Source organism: Aedes albopictus, chromosome 1, assembly GCF_035046485.1.
Source record: "Aedes albopictus strain Foshan chromosome 1, AalbF5, whole genome shotgun sequence".
In the NCBI taxonomy this organism is placed as follows: Eukaryota; Metazoa; Arthropoda; class Insecta; order Diptera; family Culicidae; genus Aedes; species Aedes albopictus.
Genome location: NC_085136.1, coordinates 221,966,613 through 221,974,733, shown reverse-complemented (window position 1 = coordinate 221,974,733; position 8,121 = coordinate 221,966,613). Strand labels below are relative to the sequence as shown.

The window sequence follows — 8,121 nt, the reverse complement described above, 5'->3', positions numbered from 1 at the left end:
CCAAAATAACATATTTCATAATGCTGTAGTTATTCTCTTCTGCTCGGGTGTGGCTTCGATGACCGTCAATGAAAAAAATGACCGTCAACTGAATCTTCTCACGGATCAGAAATGGATGAATTTCTTCTGTAATTAATGTATCCCATAAATGCTTCCTGGGTCATCCAACTCCAACCAGTGTCAGATTTTCTGGTACCCCAATCTTCCGGAAAGCTTTTGGAGATGCTAAGAGGAATTCGTTAATACGGAAACACTACACTAGGTGGAACAGCAATTCCGGAAGCTCCGTAAGAGTTCAAGACCGTTATATTCATTTTAAATCCTTTGACATTTACGTAGGTACACATTTTCCGATTTTGGACAGATGACTGCCTTTGTTTCAGGGTTCAAGCCAAAAGCGCTCTGTTTATATTTACGCATATGAGTAGATGTTATTCTGAGACACGAAATCAAATCAACATCAAATTCATCCACCGGATCGGTTGGATTCTCCAACCTGCTGCTGACTCTAACGTCTTCAATGATGGGCACTTTAGAAAGGATTTCTTCATATGTCTGCTTCATGATATTCCAAGCCGCTTTTCTGCTTTCGTTAAGAATACGGGTCTGCTGAAGCAGTTAATATTCTCGCTCAACGCCATTCATTTTCTCTACGTCTACAGACACTATAGCATGATTGGCCATTTGCTTATATGCTGCAGTCCTCTAGATGCTTTCCTCGAGCTTTTGTTTAGTCAAGTTGACCAGCACTCTCCCATTGCAATACTAGCAGTAGCTAAACTTTTTCTTGAGTCTTCTGCAGTTTTGCTTGCATTTAGTTCCATTGGACGAAAGCTTCTACCTGCAGAACCTGATAATTCAACAGCTGCCTTTTCTCCTGGTTCCTAAGAGGTTGTTGACCGTTTACGCTTTATTGTCATTGTGGAGTTCTGTGTGGATGAAGCTGTTATGTGTTTCGCAAATACACACTAAAGCTATGAAAACCTACCTGTTTTGTTGTGAGATACTGGTCCCACTTTGGAGCTTTTGTCCAGAATCTTAATGCAATGCGTTTGACAGCATTAGCACTTGATGCAATTTGTCCTCGTATGCAACACCACTTTGTTGTCGGGATTTAATCTGAGCTAGGCAACCAGCAAACTCGCTCACACTTTTGTTGTTGTATAACCATCCGGATTTTATTCCTTTGATTCCTCGTAGTTCCGGATCAACAGCTGGGGTTTTCTCTCGGCAAATTTCTCCATACGTTTGGTGGATCGTACCAACAATCGTTTCAGCTTTTTGGTATGATGACACGATAGGGTACTAGAGAGCATCCTGCCACGCAATACAAAGTGCCTTATCTTCACCGGCTGTCCAATTTTGCCTCTCGCTTTGATTCTACTGTTGTTCATTTTACAGACCACTAGGGGCATCTGGGGTAATACGCACTGTCGAGGCAAAATGCACCCCCTTTGTTTTTCAGGGATTATCGGTTTTAGAGCTTTGAAACCTTATCAGTCTAATAGAACGTCTTAATAAATGAGCATCTGGAAAATTTTACATATCTGCGTTACGTAATTAGTGAGAAAAATGAATAAAATTGAAAAGCACGATTCTGATGTAATTTTCCCGATCGTTTGTCGAATGATTTGATGGTGAAAACCGACCAAACATCTAATGCTGTTGTGTTTATTCAGTTCATTGATGGCAATGCTAAGCATAGGAAAAATAACTTAAACAGTAATCTACGTAAATTACATGTTTTAAACTATTTTATTTTTTGCTATTGATTGGGGCAATATGCACTCCATGGGTTGGGGCAAAACGCACCTATAGAAAACAAGCTGTAATAATATCTATGAGTGCTCTGTAAATAATCGCAAACAAAATTGAGCTATTGTTTGTCTTAAAACCTTATAAAACATGCATTTTGTCTAAGAAGTAAAAAGATTTCTTAACTCGACGGTGCATCTTGCCTCAATGTTGTGGTGCGTCTTGCCCCTTTGTTTGAGTGCATCCTGCCCCATTGTTGTAGTGCATTTTACCCCGAGCAAGGGTGCATACTGCCCCGCATAAACATACGAAGCCGTAATGTTAGTCTTTACAAAAAACGTTATTTACAAGAGCTGTACTGTATTAAGGCTGAAATTTTGTTTGGTTTCTCTTAGAATGAAAGTATATGCAATGAATGCATGCATTAAACCAATAAAATATTGCCTTTTTATATGCATTTGGACGCATCTTCCTTAAGTGGTGCGTATTACCCCAGAATCCCCTAGTCACTTCAAAACGTAAAATGTAAATAGAGAAAGTGACGTGACAAACAACCCAGTGCAAGAAATGAACTGCGCCCCAAATGTGGAAACTTACCTTTTATCCCATAGTGTGTCCTTATTTTTTTTCCTGTCTAGATACCACTGATGTAAACGTGGGTCCCTATTTGGGGCACCGAATTAGGGATAGGGACCCAGATAGGGACGATCGTGGCGATGCTCTAAATGATGCAGTTTGCCTCATGTTTATGCCAGCACAAATCTATAGCTGCCAAATGAAGCTGAATGAAAATGTAATTTAATGTTCATTGCTAGTAAGCAAACAACGAGTAGCATTTTCAGTACATATTGTTAGTACCTATGCTAGGCTAGTATGCTAAATAATGAGATTTGTGCTATTAAAAATTAGAATAAATTGCAAGGCAGCCATTGTAGCGGTCATTTTTCTAGTGTTTCCAACAATCGTTTCATTAATCGTTACGCGCTTTGCTGGTAACAACAATAAATATCACAAATTTAAATAACAACAGGGTGGAAATTTTGTTTGGCTTGAAATTAGTCGTCGACTTAAAGTTAAAGCGCAGACAGACGTTCAAGTTAGACTGATCAACGTGTGTAAAAGATGGCCGCCAACTGATCGACAAGTTGCAATCAGCGAACAGATGGCGCCACAAGACCACGAATTGCTAACGTCAATATTTGTTTTGTTTTTCTTTGTCATCATGAATGTTGACTGTTTTTGTTTTGATATCAAAACATACGCAATATACTAACGCGGAGAGAAGTTTGCCCTCTAAATTGTTACCATTCGGGTGGTTTACCCTATATAGCCAAGCAAAGTGAGGAGAGTGAGTGGCAAATCCTACTCACCATACTACTGTTCAGGATGAGTGGTATCACCCTGTTCGAAAATTTATAGCATAATAAAAAGTATCGATTTTATGTTGATTTTCTTATTTTTTGGTAACATAATCATAAATAGTCCAATTAGAATTCCTATGTTTAGCTCATTAATAAGTTTGAAATAATCCCATTAGTATTTGTTAGGAGATATAGGGCTAATATGACTCCGTATGTGAACGGTCATTTTGAATGGCAGGAGAATAAAATTGTTAAAACTCTTACATGCATTCACACTTAACACATAAGGAACTAGCGCTAACGGATGGATTCTGTATCGACGGAATTACGTTGTTAGGTAGACAAATGGGTCTGAATAGGGGTAGTAGGGCTTCATGTCTCGCAGTAGCTTTCTTTTCCACTCAAGCGCTCGAAGGAGCAAGATCAGTTCAGAAGCCTAAAGTGATCTAAAGTGAAAATCCTAAAGTGAAGTCTATACTTTAGCAGAAGTCTCAATCTGACTTAGAAGTGAGTAGAGTTTTTATCGGTGGAAAGCAGGTTTTGGTGAAGATTCAGGTACGTTACCCTACCCAGACCACGTTTTGGTCTAGCTCCAAGTTCCGACAACGTGTCATACGACCGCCTGCTGCTCTATAGCGATCCGCCGTGGCGGGTTCTTCGTCGGCGGCGCTAAGGGTCAATCACACCCACCTTACGAGACGAGCACGTGTCCATCCAGCATTTCCAGACCGAGTGCGTTGTTTTGTCCTCTGATCAGCCCCCCCGTTCGCTCGTTGTCTAGCCGACCCTGGAAAAGAGGCGGATGTAGCCCACCCTGAACGGCTTCCGTGGCTTAGACCAGAAGTCAGGGCTTTGGAGTGTCAGAGCCTTTCTCGTTCGGCATTCTAGTCAGGAATTCTTCACTCGTAACAAAATGGGGCGAAAATGTGTATTTTATTTCTGTGGAAACCATCAAGGTAGTTCGGAAGCATCAAAAGGTGTTTCTTTTTATCCTCTCCTCTTCTTGGCGTAACGTCCTCACTGGGACAAAGCCTGCTTCTCAGTTTAGTGTTCTATGAGCACTTCCACAGTTATTAACTGAGAGCTTCCTCTGCCAATGACCATTTTGCATGTGTATATCGTGTGGCAGGTACGAAGATACTCTATGCCCAAGGAAGTCAAGGAAATTTCCTTTACGAAAAGATCCTGGACCGACCGGGAATCGAACCCGTCACTCTCAGCATGGTCATGCTGAATACCCGTGCGTTTACCGCCTCGGCTATATGGGCCCTTAACGTGTTTCTTTTTATGCTTTCCCTAAATGCGAGAAGCTGTAAGTAAAAGTGCAAGTGAAGACTATATTCTGCCTCTAAATGTAGATAACAAAAACTGATGAAATCTTCCAGATATGCCCTTTGGGGTCTCCAGTTAGCCTAGTGGTTAAGGCTATGGCTCGCCAATCCGGAGACGGCGGGTTCGATTCCCGTTGCGGACAGGAAAATTTTCTCGACTCCCTGGGCATAGTGTATCATTGAGCTTGTCTCACAATATACAAATTCATGCAATGGCAGGCAAAGGAAGCCCTTCAATTAATAACTGTGGAAATGCTCAAAGAACACTAAGTTGAAGCGAGGCAGGCCAAGTCCCAGTGGGAACGTAGAGCCAGAAAGAAGAAGAAGAAGAAGATGTGCCCTTTGGGTGAGTTTTTGTCTTTCTCAGGAGGCTTCAGAAATCCTAAAAGCTCACGGTCCTTCTGCTTTTACGAAACGAAAGATTTGTTCCGATCATTTTCCACCTGATGCTTTCCGTGATATTCGCGCTAAGTACAAACGGTAAGTATAATGAGGAAAAATCACAGCAATATACAGATATTTACCCATATTTGTTTAAGGCTTGTTCCAGGAGCTGTTCCATCGTCTCGCGCAAAAATCGTGTCGCAACACCCTGTAGCGACGCACCACACATCCAAGCACTCTTTCAATACGAACCTCTATCTGCACCTTTATCTGTCTAATCGGGCTCGCTGGCAGGCCGCTATATTTTGGAACGTCAACGATGACTGGGACGGGACAAGGTAACAAAGGAAGCTCGAGACTGAAAGAAAAACATGCAAGTCAGTGAGCAAATGTGCTCTGCCTTGATAATTTTGTGAACTTCTACTTAAAAGCTAATGTGAATTTCTTATAAATAACTAAAAGTTAAGTTAAAAATTGTGCAACGAATTACATGCGCTAAAAGTGAATTTGATTCCCTAAATAGTACGGTTTTTACGAAAAACCTCTTAAATGATACTTAACGGCTATAGTACGTTCTAAAGGTCTTGCCTAATTACTGAGATAAGCTTAGGAACATACGAAAGCAGCATTCCAATAGCCGATTTCGAGATAAACGTAAAGGACAGCCGACACAAAAAGGACACTAAACGGATTTTTTAACGGCGTTACCAATAAACGCGAGTGGCACTGATCATTGCTGAATAAACACGTTCAAAAAACTGGAAGTTTGTCTCTGCCTTGTTGCAATTGCAACAAATCGGTTTTGTTGATAACTCCGAAAATTTTCCGGTCATATCTCCCCATGAATCTGGATCGGATATTGAACAAAACGCATCACCCGCTGAACTTCCGGTTTGTGCAAAGCAGCACGCTGAAAAGCATCGAATTGAACGACCAACAAAAAATCGAGTTAGGTACCGACGAGGTTCAGCTTCTAATCCTACCACAGACCGTCGATGGTGCTGCTGAGAGCCAGTTCCAAATGATAGAACTGGCGGAACCATCTGAAAGCAGCCTTCGTCAGCGTATCAAAAAAAGAGAAGCTACAATACAGAAGCTCAGAGGAACGATCAAAACTATGCGTCGACAAACATTTGTTCAAAACCAGAGGAGTAATCGCCGTCTGCTTGCGCCTGAACGATACCAAAAGCAGGTGTTCAGCTTGCGCAAAGAATTGCGACTTTTGAAGAAAAAAATAGTGCGAAAACGAAAAACTAGGAGAGCTAGCCAAGCAAAACCCAATTTTATACACCTAAAACCTTAAAAAATGCCAACAGGCATAGTAAAGGACACAGGTATCACCCCGATACCATAAAATTTGCCTCTGGGACGTATCTAAGTAGGCCACGTACATACCGTTACGAACGGAGATCGAAGCACCTCATTCTGCCCCACAGAAGTACTGTATATGGTTACAACAGGGAAATGCGAATTCTTCCAGGACTGAACAAAACCATTCTGGCACGAATCAAAAATAAAGTTCGGCATTTCAAGAAACAACGAGATAAAATAGTCATGGTTTGTTTGGATGGGATGGCTATCAAACCTGATCTAACATATTGTGCCAAATCCGACACATTCCATGGGTTTCCGTACGATGGGACTGGAAGGAAGATAGAGAAAAACGATCCACGAAAACTAGCCACGGAGCCAGTGGTAGTAATGACCTCTGGAATATATCGGCTTTTCAAGCAGGTTAATGTTTAACTTTCAATTTTACTTAAAATAAATGGAAGCCTAAAATTATAATCAATTGTTTATATAGCCTCATGGGTACCTACTTGCGCATAACAGTCTCAGAGATGTGCAGATGGAATTTGTAAAGAAAAGTGTTGTGGCAATTAGGAAATGCAAGCTTATTCCGATCGCTCTGGTTATGGATCAGTGCACGGCAAATCAAAAAATGATACGTGAAGCCGGTGCAACTCGTGCAGACCCGATTATTTCCATCGATGGTAAGGAGGTCGCAGTTCTCTATGACACTCCTCATATGCTAAAAAAACACGAGGAATGCTATACACAAACACAATGCTGTGTTGGAAGGCTAAATAGCATCATTTAAGCATGTAAAGCAGCTGTATGATGAAGATATGTCTTCAATTTTGCAGCTGCTGGCTCCAAAATTAAATCTTAAATGTATAGGGTAGCGAACCACTTGGGCAGCGGCCGGTATTTTGGGCCAATGTGATATAAGTAAGGTGTGGAGGAAACTATCGTTTGATGGTATTAGTAAAGAGACAAATGACAACAAACATTGAGGGGAAGTTGGTGACGTCATACAGGCACAATAACAATAATTTCTCCTTCAAGCCATCTGAACGACCGGAATAAAAAACCTCAAAAATAACCAATTTTCTGGCGGAAATGATTTTTCACTAAGAGTAAAAGTTAGAAGTGAATGTTTTTGAGCAATTTATTTGCCTTTTGAAAACATAAACCACAGCCATCACGTTATAGTAACGTTTCATCCTGCCCGTGTAGTTGCCGGCTTAGAATAGCACTACGGACCACCTGTTCCGGGGGTAAAAGTCCACCAAACAGGTAACCCCAATCCAAGGTGTCAGGCGACCCGTGCTGAGGGATGAATGGTTGAGGGGGTTTAAAATATGCTCGATCTTTAACGGAGCTCGTAGCGTGGGTAAGATCACCTTTTTGGGTTGCGTTGCGGCGAAAGATCTACCAAACCGAACCCTAGTCCTAACTGCTTCCAGCTAGTGGAGCAGCACATTTGAGTAATCAAAGGAAAGTACTTTGGTCCTTATTACATTTCACACCTTGTTGAAAGTGATAGGTCTCGGTTTTAGGTGTGGCCGAGATGGATCTTGAGACAAAGAAAAATGGGTTAGTATTCCTAATCTTTTATTCGGTGTTCACTGGTTTGAAACAGAAAGGACAAGGGTTCCGATGCAAGGTCAATATCGGTATCATTTCTTGACGTTCTCGTTAAGGGATCCGATTTTGACTGAAAAAGGAGCGTGTTAAAAGCGGAACCTATCAATCAGAATCCTTCCTTGCGATAATGTTGATAATGACTATACTGTAACAAAACCGAATACTTTATAACTTCTCAATGGTGATAAAGTAATACGACATGCACTATACAAAGGACACGGGGTATACCACAATAGATCAAAATATTGGTCGCAGTGGTTATGTCCCGAACAGAGAAAAAAAACGTTTCATCCGCTTCACCACATCACACAATGTCCACCATGAAACACCCTTTCGGTGGGTAATATCCTATGAATGCC

General features: G+C 41.3%; 1 pseudogene; it reads left to right on the top strand.

The window, feature by feature from the left end:
• The first annotated feature begins 5,672 nt into the window (after nt 1-5,672).
• Nucleotides 5,673-6,577, top strand: LOC115259241 (uncharacterized; annotated as a pseudogene).
• Nucleotides 6,578-8,121: the final 1,544 nt, after the last annotated feature.